Below are 12,059 nucleotides of genomic sequence, written 5' to 3'. Positions count from 1 at the left end.
GAGTGTGGACTTCACTCGCGTTACCCCCGGGGTCCTGCCTGCATGTGGCTGTGGAAGGAAGGCCGTGGGGAGAGGACGTCATTATTACCCTCTCTGAGCCCACCAAATTTCCACGTTTGGCAGAGAAAGAAGGCTCTTTTCTTCTTCCAAACCTCCTCCGGACTTGCAGGCTGTTCCCCTCCCAGACCCTGATCTTTGACTCCAACGGACCACCAGGCACTCTCCTCCCCGCTCTTCAGGCCTTTCCCTCGTCCCTCCTCTCCGTTGGCCCCAGAAAACCGCCTGGTCCCCTGGCCCTGGGTCTCTATCCCACCAGCCCCCAGTGCGTTCCCAGTTCCCCCAGCCCCCTCCTCCCAGGCCCCCGTCCGCCCGTACTCACCGTGCCCTCGGGGTGGACCCGCGGGGCGGCAGTGCTAGGCGGCGGCTGTCGGGGTAGCGCGGGCCACGTAGCCCCGCAGCGGCAGCGTGCGTGCGCCCCCGGGTGCGTGCGCACCGCCAAGCCCCGGCCTGGGCGGCGTGAGAGGGCGGCCGTGGCGGCGGCGGCGGCGGGCCCTCGAAGTGAGTCTCCTGCAGGTAAGGGTCGGGTCCATGCGGGGCAGGACAAGGGAGCACAGCCGGGTGGGGACGGGGGGACGGGGCGGGACGGGGCGTGGTGTGGGGGGCCTCCGCAAGGTCGGGGAGGGCAGGGGACCGCGCGGAGCGGTGGCCCCAGACGCCAGGTCTCCTGCCTCTAAGCGCGGGAGGGTGGTGGTGCCAGACTGGTGGTGGTGGTGATGGTGAGAGGAAGGGGCTGCCTGTAGGGATGCGGCGGGAGGTTCGGCGGGGGACTGGGGTGCATTGTAGGAAAAATAAAAATAAAAATAAATGAAACAAATGAATATAACAAAACAGAAACTGACTCATAAATACAGAGAACAAATTAGTGGTTACCTGTGGGGAGGGACAAGATAGGACAAGTGGATTAAGAGGTACAAATTGCTAGGTATAAAATAAGATACAAGGATGTAATGTACAGCACAGGGAATATAGCCAGTATTTTATGATAACTTTTAATGGAATATAATGAATAAAAATATCGAATGACTATGTTGTACGCCTGAACTATTCTTCAATATAAAGAAAGTTAAAATTTTTTCACTACTATATAGCATTTCATGGTATGAATGGAATATTATTCATTGTTGATAGACATTTGCATTTTTCCAATTTTTACCTGTACTGAACAATGCCACCATAACCATTCTTTACTGCAAATAAATCACATGTGAAAGAGTGTTTCTAGGCTGTATACATTCCATTGGAATCTCTAGATCATAGGTTATGCAGATGTTCAACTTTACTAGGTAGTCTGTCTGCCTGCAGTGATATCTTTAGCCCTGGGCAGGAGATACAGCAGTGGAGTCTGTGGACGGCTCCATCAGCTGGGAAGATGAAGACTTTTGGTTGCAGAAGCTGCAGATAACCACGGTATTGACAAGGATTTCTAGGATCCTCCTGTTCCCCTCTTCCCTTGGGTGAAATCCCTCCGAGAGGATCTGTATTGGTGCCAAATGACTCTGGACTGAGGAATGGGGTGACATAGGTAAAATGCTTTCTGTGCTTCCTTATTTAGCCTTGATTTTTGAACTGTACAAAATTTTGCTTTCTCTTTATTGTAGTCCAGAGCTTTCCCACTGTTATTTTAATCAACTTGTTTATTGTTTTTGTAGGAGAGACAAGTGTTGGGACATTCTAGCCCACCATTTTGCTATCATCATTTTCTTATCTTCTTTTTCTTATCTTTCCTCTCTGCAGATCTAAAGTAGATGTGACTGATTTCTCGTTTCAGGGTCTCACAATGCTAATGTCAAGATGATGGCCTTGCTGTGTTGGACTCCAGATTTCAGGATCCTCTTCCTCATTCAGGTGTGGACAGAATTTATATCCTTGTATTTATAAGCTTGAGACATATTTGTCTTGCTGGCTATAGATGAAGCTCTCTCTCAGATCTTAGAGGCTGTCCTCAGGTTCTAGTCATGTGACATTATGGACAGAAGCTTTTTGTCCCTCCCCAAATTCATATGTTGAAATGTGATGGTATTTGGGGGGTGGGAATTTTGGGAGATAACTAGGTCATGGGTGGGGCCCTCATAAATGGGATTAGTGCCATTATGAGAAGAGTCCAGAGATCTTGCTTGTTCTTTTTCTACTATGTGAGTACACAAGGAAAAATCAGCCACCTGCAGCCTGGAAGAGAGCCTTCATCAGACTCAGACCTTACTGGTAGAATGAGCTCAGATTTTCAGCCTCCAGAACTGTGAGAAATAAATATCATTTGTGGATAAGTCTCCAGTTTATGATATTTTTATTATAGCAGCCTGACCTGCCGAGGCATTTCTTTTGCAGTGTAACAGCTTACTGTTTAAAGACCAGAAATAAAATCTCTCCCATAGTTGAATTTCTTTCTTTGGTAGGGGCTCACCTGATTAGGTCAGACCAAGCCAGTATAAACTCCCTTTCGATTAAGTCAAAGGAAACTGAATTGAGACTTGAATTGTATATGCAAAATTCCTTTATTTTTAATAAAATATATCCTACTCATGAGAGTTAATCCACCAGTCCACACTAAGAGGAGATGTATTCAGGATGTGCATACTAGGAACAGAAATCATGAAGCTATCTCATAATTCTGCTTATTGCATCATGTGAATGAATGGGAAGATTCAGCATGGTTAAGAAGTCAAGTTTGCCTAAACTGACCTGGTGATGCAGTGAAATCCAAATTAAAATTCCTGTAAGGATTGTTTTGATAGGAATTAACAATTATGTAACATTTACATAGTAATTCAAAGAACCTACAAGAGCCAAAAGGGTTTGGAAAGAGAACAAAAGGAGGTCTTACACTACCTGACTTCAAAACTTACTCAAAAGGTACAGTAATCAAGACATGGTGGTTTTAGTGTAAAGATAGACATAGAAACCAATGGAGAACAGTTCTTTAAATGGGCCCACCTATATATGGTTAACAAATTATTCAGAGTGGTCCACAGACCAGGACCTGCAGCATCAGTATCAACTGGGAACTAGTATCAAATGCAAACTCTCTCGGCCCAGCCTAGATCTGCTGAATCAGAATCTGCATTTGGACAAGATCCCAAGTGATTCAAATACACATTAATGTTGGAGAACTTTGGGTCTAGAATAGTATTTCTCACTCTGTTGACTTTTGTCTTGGACAATCCTTTGTGGTGGGAATGCCCTGTGCATCGTAGGATGTTGAGCAGCAAACTTGCCTCAACCCAATGTGTGGCATTTTCCCAGTTGTGACAACTGAAGATTTCTCCAGAAAATGCTAAGTGTCCCTACAGGCAAAGTCACCCCTGGTCGGGAACTACTGACTTCAAGCATGAGAACTGTAACTATCTTGATGGAGTTCCAATCAAATCTCATCCTTTAGTCATTTAATAATTTTGGGCAGATTACTTCACCCTTCTAAGCCCAGTTTCTGCAAATATAGAATGATATTCATAATAGTAGGGACCTCAGAGAATGGACTTTAGTAAAATTAGATGAGACAATCCATATAAAAATCTAAGTTCAGTTCATGATGCATAAAAAGATCCAATTATATCTTATAATTTCTAAGTGACAGTTACTAATTTGTGTTAAAAGCATAAAGCTCCTAACTGATTTGTCAAAAGAATCATGAAGCTAACAGTTATAGTACCCCTTGTTTCTGTCCAAGGAAAACACCCCTTATCCTCATTGAGGAGGTATAATTTTCTAGAGCTATCAGGAGCTGTTCCCCTGACACAGATCAATACTTTAAAGGCCCATGACACCTACTTAACACAGGACCCTCAGTCTTAGACTTGGAGAATACATTAACTTGAGATTGGGAGAAGGTGCCAGGAAGTTAGACCTTTGGAAGGCAGGGGAGTTCCTGGAGGAAAAGTAATAAAAACTGGAGTCCCCTGACTTCTGATCTGGTCTGTTGGGAATATACAATCAGCAGGAGATTTTCCCCTTGGGCCAGATCAGTGTCCTGTAGGAAATGATGTGCTCAGAAGTAGACTAATAAATACTAAAAATAGTGCCTAATGAGCAGACATGAGAAGCTGTAAATATCTTCTGTGCTGCAGTTCCTCAGCATGTGCAACCTTGAGTGGGAGAGGACATGGTTGTTGCTTTTAGATTCCTAAATCTGGCTCAGAAGCTAATGTTTCACTCCTTTCTGCCGTCCTCTCTATAAGAGAGAGCGCCTCAGTCTCCATCATCAACCATCCAGAGAGGAATTCAGACTTTGACACAGGGACCTTCCTCTCAAAGACCCCATCCAGGAGAGTCTGAGAGCTCAGTAGGTTCTTCGGGAAAGGTTCAGAGAGATGGGAAGTGGAGAATTTTTACCTGAGATCACCTGAGAGAAGAACCAGCCTAGCCCAGAGCCATGAGATTGTTTGCTAGGTAGACTGATGAATTTATAATTAACTTATTTAGTATGTTAAAAGGAGAAGTGTCCTTTGGACTCAGAAATACAAGAATCATGGTTACCATTAAATGATGGGAATGCAAGTCCTCTGGGATGGGAATAAAGAAGCAATCAAAGGCGTAAAGTGGTTCCAGTAAAATTATGTCTGAAGAGTTTTGCAGTTAAGAGGAGTAGCAAAATAGAGTATTGGGTTTGGAAGCCTCTGCGGTGAACTAAGGGCATTTAAAAAAATATGTTTAATATAGAGTATATTTGAGCATGTCTGTATTGATTAGAAATCCCAGACCAAAAGAAGTCGATATAACTTTGCAATAGCAGTTCTTGAGATAAAATGTTTCACAATAGTATATCGCATGTTGAAAATTCACATGAAAAATTGGTATTTAATATGAAAAACGGGTGTGCTAAAGAGCTTTACTGTACAATTATTTTATTACCTGGTCGTGGGAAGCAATGGAGACATTTGAGAGATAGAATAAAAAATCTGGCCTCATGTCACCACCATCGTAATCCAGAGGAAGGAACTATGCTAAACTTTTTGCATATATTGACTAAATCTGTTGACTACCTAAGGGCATAGATACCACTATCCCCACCATTTGAGTAAAGATTTTAACATTTGGAATAATTCAGTTGGCTCTCCATAGACAAACAGTTAACATGTGATAGATCTGATACTTAAAACATGGTTGCCTGATTCTGAAAGTTTTACATTTAACGTCACTTAGAAAGTCTTTTTATCATTTCATCTTTTAAAAATCCCCATTATTGTTGTTTGTTGTAATTTTGTGTTGTAAATTGAGGGTATATTCCCTTTGCTGATTTTTCTAGTGGAACGTTCAACCAATAAGGTGTATTAAAATTGTAAGATACTCCTTCCCTTGAGGACAGGTTGGTTTTTGCTGCTTTATTAGTTATTCTGGGCATTGAGGGGATATAACGGGTTGGAATGCTGCCAGAACCAAGGAAGCTTTCTCCCCATCATAGTCTCTCAAGAATCTCCTGAGCATTTTAGATCTCTTTTTCCCACACATGTCTATTAACTTTCCCCTCTCCCTGTTTTTGAAATGCTTTTTATGTTTCCTTAAAATACAGGACACAAAATGGTCATACGAATATGGAATCCCACGTTTTCATGTCCATGGGAGGCTTACCAGCTGGAACTTGGTTGGTTGCTATTTCTATATTCTTTAGGGTAAAAATAATCTGATGTTGACAGCTTCCCTTGGATCAATTATTTCCTAATTGTCATGGCTGTGATGAGAAGATCCTGACAGTAACATGGCCCCGGGAAGTCATAAAGTCATAATGTACTCAGTGTGTGTATGTGTGTTGTGTGTTGATCGTACATGTGCACTTATATTTTGTAGGGCATTAGCAGTTCACAGTACAGTGGTACCCAGCTCATATACTCCAAAATGTGACCCTAATATAGATGCCAGAATGTTAACCAACAGATGGAAATAAGAGGATTGTTACTACTCGACATCATTCCTTGCAAACAAAATTAATGAAGTGCAAGGAAGAACTTGTGAATGAGGGACTGCCTGTATCTTGAAGCTTCAGCTGTAGCAAGGAAGCCATCTTGTTTCCCAACATTCTTTGACATTTTTCATCCCATTCCTTCTTGCTTTCCCTCATCACACTGGCCCCATTTGGAGTCTTGGGTATCAATCTCCTTCCTCAGGGTCTTTACTCAGGCTCTTTCTGTTGCAGGGTATCCATTTACCCCAGAAAATCTCCTAGTGTAAATAATGCCGCTATGACCATTGGGGTGCTCGTATCTTTTCGAGTTAGAGTTTTCTCTGGATACATGTACAGGAGTGGGATTGCTGGATCATATGGTAACTCTATTTTTAGTTTTTTAAGGAACCTCCATACTGTTTTCCATACTGGCTGCACCAGTTTGCCTGCTCATCATCAACAGTGTAGAAGGGTTCCTTCTTCTCTACACTCTCTTTGGCACTTATTATTTGTAGATTTTAAATGACGGCCATTCTGAGGGAGGAAGGGTATAGCAGAATGGTAGAGTGCATGCCTAGCATAGCATGCATGAGGTCCTGGGTTCAATCCCCAGTACCTCCATTAATAAATAAATAAATACACAAACCTAATTATCTCCCCCCTCAACAATTATTTCTTAAGAATAATTTCTTTTCAAATGACAAATATTACTGCATGTAATATGCCTTTACTTTTACTAGAAGAATGATGGTGAGTTTTGCCACTGCAGTGGGAAAAACTAAACTTTGTAACTATGCCATTTCTATAATTTTATAGGAGAGGACAATCTGAGACCACAGGTTTTCACTTTTGTGTCTGTCATTCCTATGTATATAACTACCTTAACTGACCTTCTTGACAGTGTAGACTTTAACACACTAGTTTATTGTCATTGCCTTTTATTCTCCTTATTAAGATCCTGTACTCTTTTTCAGGCTCTAGTCCACATTGCCTGCCGTTGTCACTGACATAACTGATTATCAAATACATTTCTTCTAATGGTGTCTACACAGAAACAGAAATGTGAATAAACAGATTGACTTAATATAGCCTTAGAATCAGAGATAACATTTAATATCATGAAGAAAATCTAAAAATAGACTTTGTATGTCTATACATTAAATTTATTTTCAAGCTGTATGTCTCCTCACTGAAGTATAGATACCAATGTCATTGAGTAACGGAATTTATTCATTGGGATGAAGAGTTAGCATGTTTCATGTTTTCTCACTGAATTATCTGACTGTTTCTGCTTGAAAACTTAAAACGATGCTACAAATATGACTTTTTCCATTGTTCCAAATAAAATATCTCATTCTTTTCTAAATTTTATCATAAACACTAGAGAGACAGTGAATGGATAATATCATCCATTATATATCTCCTATATAGAAAGGAATTTTTTTAGTTTTATAATCAAAACTGACTCATCACAGAACCTGAATTCCTGCCTAGTCGTATGATTCAGGGTCAGCAGTTTCTCTTCAGAAACACGCATGTTCTTGCAAGCTCTCCTGAGTACTTGGGAAGGAATATCAACGTAGTCATTTTTAATACAGTTACCTGGTAAAAACTTGAATGACAAAGTAATCAAAATACTTCAAATAAAAGACGAAAATAAGCAGTAGATTATTATGATTGCCCTTCATTAAATTCACTTTGATGGTTGTATCTTTAGCTATGGCTGCGTGCGAAATGTGAAAATAAAATGGTTGAACGTGATGTTTTTATTGTTGAATGAGATGCAGTGGTGGGGAGTTGTTTTGAGCTCTCATGAGTCTGTAATTTGCTGTCAGTCTTGCATTGTGTTTCTAAGACTCACCCAGGAACCTGTGTATTGCTGTAGTGTTGTCTGTCTTAAACCCAGATAAGATCAAACAGGTTAATCTTGTTTACAAGAAAATGAGCTTTTAGAATGGGAGTTGCTTTAATTGGACTCCTTTGCACATAGAGCCATAAATAACAGTTTCCTTTTTCCCAGTTAGAAGGCATTTACCACACATCTGTTCAGTGCGACTCAGTTACCTGTGGTCAAGATCGTAAAGTGAGTCCGGCATCATTTCACTTTTTCCTTTTAATTAATTTATTAGAGTATAATGACGCAAAATAAACTGCAGATATTTAGCATAATAAATAAAATAATAATCACTTCAGACAGATGTTGTGAGGAATAAATGAGATGTGGAATTCCTTTGTTGAGTTCAAAGAAAGCGTTCAAGAGTAAGGAATGTATGTATTTATACGTGTGTGAGTTTGTATACATCTTTCTTTCAAATAAGCACACATGTATATGAACACGCACGGGCTCATGTATAGACCCATCTGTTGGGGTGAAAGAAGCCTTGAAAGAAAGTAGGAGAGGAAAGAAATAAAAAGGATGAACTCTGAGTTAACAATGTAGAAATGATTTGGACAAAACTTGCAGGAGAATGAGTGACAACATTATAATCAATTACTTTGCCTGTCTTAATCCCTCAAAGGCCTCAAAGTCAGAACATCAACTGTCAGGCAATGGGAAATTCTCTGTACCAGCTCATGGGGCCAAATATCTCTAAACTGACTTTAATTTTCCTTTTTTCTATTAATGTAGAATTTCAACACAAAATGCTTTACCCAAAGGAAACTACATAAATGAGTGGAGAGCTTAAATTCAGTTCTGTAAGACAAAATTTTATTGCACAGATGTCTGTATTCAATTCCCTCTACTACTATAACAAATTACTGTAATAGTTGCTTAAAACATCAAATACATGCTTTTACAGTTCTAGAAGTTAGTAACCTGAAATGGATCTTACTAGGCTAAGAGAAAAATGTGTCTGTAGGACTGGGTATGTTCTGGATGTTCCGGGAGAGACTGCATCTCTTTCCTATTTGGCTCTCCAGTAGACACCTGCATTCGTTGGTTCCTGGCTTTTCTTCCATCCTCAAAACCAGCAGTGTAGCATTTTCTAACATCTCCCGGACTCCAACTCTTCTGTCTGTCTTCCACATTTAGAAGACAATTGTGATTACATTAGTTTTGGGTACTAAAAGTTAAGTTCCTTAACTTAAGATCCATAATAGTCTTCTATTTCTGGCTCTGTCTATTTTCACCTTTACCAGAGTGTTATGTAGTGTCTTCACTCTCTGATTAGCATAACTCGAAGAACTCCTTTTAGCATCTATCAAGACAGACCTAGGGGTGGTGAACTCTTCAGCTTTTGTTTGTCTGGAAAAGACTTTATTTCTCTTTGTGTCTGAAGGATAACTTTGCGGGATAATGTATTCTTGGCTAGAAGTTTTCATCTTCCAGTACTTTGAATGTGTCGTTCTTCTCTCTCCTGCCCTGTAGAGTTTTCGCTGAGAAATCAGCTGAGCCTGATGGGGATTCCTCTCTAGGTTACTTTCTTTTTTTTTCCCTGGCTGCCTTTAAGATTCTTTCTTTGTCATTGATTTTTGACAGTTTTCATTTTAATAGGTCTTGGAGAGGTCTTTTTGCATTGAGATAATAGGGTTTCCTATTAGCTTCATAGACTTGTATGTCCAAGTCCTTCCCCAGATTTGGAAAGTTCTCAGCTTTTCTTGCTTTTTTTTTTTTTTTTAAATGGAGGTACTAGGGAATTGACCCCAGGACTGTGTGCATGCTGAGTTATACCACTGAGCTGTACCCCTGCCTCCCAGCTTTTATTTCTTCAAACAAGCTTTCTATCCCCTTCTTCCTGTCTCCTCCTGGTACACCAGTTATTCTTATATTTGTCTTTCTGATTGAATCAAGTAGCTTTTGTAGGGTTTCTCCACTTTATAAAAATTTTAGTTCTCTTTCTTCTAACTGAATTATTTCTATATTCCTATCCTCCAAGTACCTTATTCTTTTCCATCTGGTCTGTCCTGTCACCGTTGCTCTCCACTGCATTCTTCAGCTCCAGAATTTCTGTTTGGTTCTTTTTTTTTTTTTAAATCATTTCAGTCTCTTTGGTAAAGAACTCCTTCTGTTTATTAATTTTATTCCTGCGTTCATTGAATTGTCTTTCTGAGCTTTCTTGTAGCTCATTGGATTTCTTCATAACAGCTATTTTGAATTATCAGTTAGATTGCAATATTCCATGCCTTTGTGTTCAGTTGCTGGAAAATTATTATTTTATTTTTGTGATAGCATTATTTCTTTGATTTTTAAAATAGTGTTTGTAGGTAGGCACTTCTGCTTTCACATTTGACGTAGCAGATACCTCCCTAACTAAGCATTTGTCTTCTTTGGTTCAACAGGCTGGCTATTAGAAACCTTTCTTTTGTATTCCAGAAGGTGGTGCTATATAGCTCAGGTTTGTGTTTTCTCCCTTGCCCGCCAATCTGCGATTGTTATCTGAGCACTGGTGAGCACCATCCATGTCTACCGGGGCTCACTCTGGCAGATGCACTGGGGAGCCACGTGTCTGTCCATGCTGCTATCTCTAACTCCACTCCCATTACCGCATGGATCATTCTACTCCTCTCCCCTTGCTTATCCCCAAATCCCCACTCCAACATTGAGAAACCCAGCTCCCATCAACCATCCTCTGTTTACTTCACTGTTCATTTCCAACGTGCATGTACAGCAGTGTCAGAATTATTAACCCGTACCTCTGTGAGAAATAACTTTATCAACTAGAGCACCCTGGTTATGTGCAGTTATTTCTGATTTAGTCCTATAGACGCCATCATTTCCAAAGTCCCTTAGGTGAGTACATTTCATTCTCCCATCCCCTTCAGTGAGGTTGTCCTGTACATTTGTAATAGCTTGAGTCTGTCTCTCTCCTCTTCCCATGCACAGGAGTAAGGGTCTTTTTGCAAAGGTGGCGCTATTGGCTACTATCCCACCTGAGCAGGCCTTGGGTCCCCATTAATGGGCTGAGTTTTTTGAGGGGTGTAGTGGGAAGGCCCTGGCCTCCACCTGGGCCACCAACCACACCTCAAAGGTGCTCACTACCTAGCTCCCTGGGAGGCTGCCACTCTCTTGCAGGTCTGGGGCGTCCTCACATCCCAAATTTGGAAGGATGGCTGGAGGTACTGAGCTTATTCCCTTTGGCCTTTAAACTGCACTATAAAGGCCCGAAAACCAAAAGTCTAAGGTGGGAAGGCACAGACCTGAAATGAAGGAGGCTGTAAAGAGAAGACAACCCCTCTCAGCCCCAAACCTTTCTCGGCCACCGTAGAGAGGCACAGAACGGAACCGGAGCGCTCCCAACCCGCCCCTCCCTCCGCCGGCGCGCGCCAAGTCACAGCGTCTGATTGGCGCGTTCCGCCTCCTAGCCCCGCCCCTCCTTCCCCGCGCCCCTCCCTCCGCGCCGCGAGGGTTTCGTGAGGATCTCCCAGTTGGTTCCACATTTCTCCTAACACCTTCATTTCGCTTTCGCTAAGCGCGAGAGCGTGGCCCGGCCCTAGTTACACCCTAAAGCCCTAAAATAAGGGGGCTTAGGGTCTGGAGATCGAAGAAAAAGGGGGGTCTAGTCTGGAGAATGACAAGAGAAAGTTGAGGCAGCAGGGAAGAGGGACAGGAATCTCCACTTCCCAATGGTGGGGGCTGGGACTGAGGGGTGATGGAGCCAAAGGTTTTCCCGTCTGAAAAATAAGGAATGTGCTGAATGATTCTCAAGATCCCTTCCAACTCGAAATCAAGCGATACTCCGGGAGGTATTCTGTGGTCGTCTTTTGAGTCAGAAAATCCTAGAACATTGTCAAGCTGGGGCTAAGGGCAGGGGATTGAAAAATCGAGCCGGGAGGACACTTGATGCCACCTATAGTAGGAGAACAAGGCTGGGAGATTCCATCAACTTTCTTTTAGACATCGTGTCACAGGGCCACAATTTCTGTAGAGCCTCTACCTCCCTCTTTTTGTCTACGACTCCCCTTCTCCTCCCTCTCCCCCGCCAGCACTTACTTTTCGCTCTCTGCAGGCTGGCCCCTCCTTCAGGCTATTTTAATTAACTGCTCAGTGATTACTTAAGTCTGCAAACCTCTGCTCTAAGGAATTAGATCTCAAAGATCATATCCAGGAAGCAGGGCTGAAGGAAAAGGGACCAACTGTCTCCATAAGCCAGGGATGGAAACCAAAGAAGAGCCGAAGAGCCAGGAA

The sequence above is a fragment of the Camelus dromedarius genome, chromosome 24 (genome assembly GCF_036321535.1).
Source record: "Camelus dromedarius isolate mCamDro1 chromosome 24, mCamDro1.pat, whole genome shotgun sequence".
Classification (NCBI taxonomy): Eukaryota; Metazoa; Chordata; class Mammalia; order Artiodactyla; family Camelidae; genus Camelus; species Camelus dromedarius.
The sequence above is the reverse complement of the archived record's forward strand: the minus strand, read 5'-3'. Positions refer to the sequence as shown.